Source organism: Martes martes, assembly GCF_963455335.1.
Source record: "Martes martes genome assembly, chromosome: 14".
Taxonomy (NCBI): domain Eukaryota; kingdom Metazoa; phylum Chordata; class Mammalia; order Carnivora; family Mustelidae; genus Martes; species Martes martes.
Window position 1 is genome coordinate 31,415,051 of NC_137902.1, and position 1,329 is coordinate 31,416,379.

Genomic DNA, 1,329 nt, shown 5'->3' on the forward strand with positions numbered 1-1,329 from the left:
TACATTTACACGCTCTTCGCTTTTAAACACATCTACACTGGTAACTTATCAGCATATTTTAGTTTTTCTACTTCATAAGTTTTATATAGCTGGTATGTATCTCAAAAGAAAAAAAAACTACATCAAACTTGTTTTTTAACTTAAAAAAATCCCGTTCTAAGAGCAGACTTTGAGAGAACTAAACCAAGTGTTAGTAAACAAGGTGGTGGGCCAAATTCAGCCCATGGCTCATTTCTTAAAATGAAGTTTTATTAAACCATAGGCATACTCATTGATTTATGTACTGTTTAGGGCTACTTCTGCATTATGATAGAATTAAGACATTATGACAGAGACTAAATGGCCTAGAGAGCCCAAGTTATTTACTAACTTAACTTATCCTTTACTGATAAACTTTGCTGACCCCACAACAAAATCAGTTTTTCATTAAAAAATAATATATATATATACACACACACAAATATATATATATATGTATATACATATCTATGTATGTATAAACATTTCAATCTACTGAGTGCTTAGTAAGATAGAAAGGTAAACTTTTTAAAAATTAAACTATTTTTTTAACTGAAAGCCAAATAGAGAGGCCCATTTCCAACAGAGATGGACAAATAGGAAAAAATGAAAACACATTCCTGACCAAGAAGCTGGATTGCAAAAAAAACCTCTTCCAGTTGTAGTAACAACCTCAAACTATTGGATATGCATAGAGAACCATCTTTAGTTCAGTTTCAGCCAGGAGGGAAAAAAAAAAGGATGGAGGGTTTGGGTTCTGGATTTTTCACTCTGGCAATAAAGAGGCCCCAAGCAGGTTTGCCTTCTTTAGAATAACCTAATGAATCAGAAAAGGTACTAACCAGAGTACCTGGGACATGAAGCTTTTTAAAATCGCTTTTAAAACCTTAAGGCAAAAAGTATGTATTAAAACATTAAATCTATTTTTACTGGTATGGCTCTTCTGAAATGCATTTTTATAAAGCTGCAAACTTTGGCAAGACTGTTGCTTCTCTCTCTTTTCATGGAAGGCAAGGAATTATAATAAATCTACCCCTAACAGCAGAGCATTTCAATTTTATTGCTGTGAGGGTACTAAAGAGCATTAGCCTCTCTGTAACTTTCCTTAGCAGCATAACTACAATAACCTCATGATAAATGTTACCCTTCTCAAACAAAATTTCAAAATTTCACCTATGATTTTGGGGAGAAAAACCCACACTTTATTTTACACAGTTCCCTAGCATTTAAAGAAAAAGTCTTTGACATATAAATATTTCCCATTAGAATAAAATCCCCTTTTGATTTTAGTACAGTAAAAAAATTGTGTAA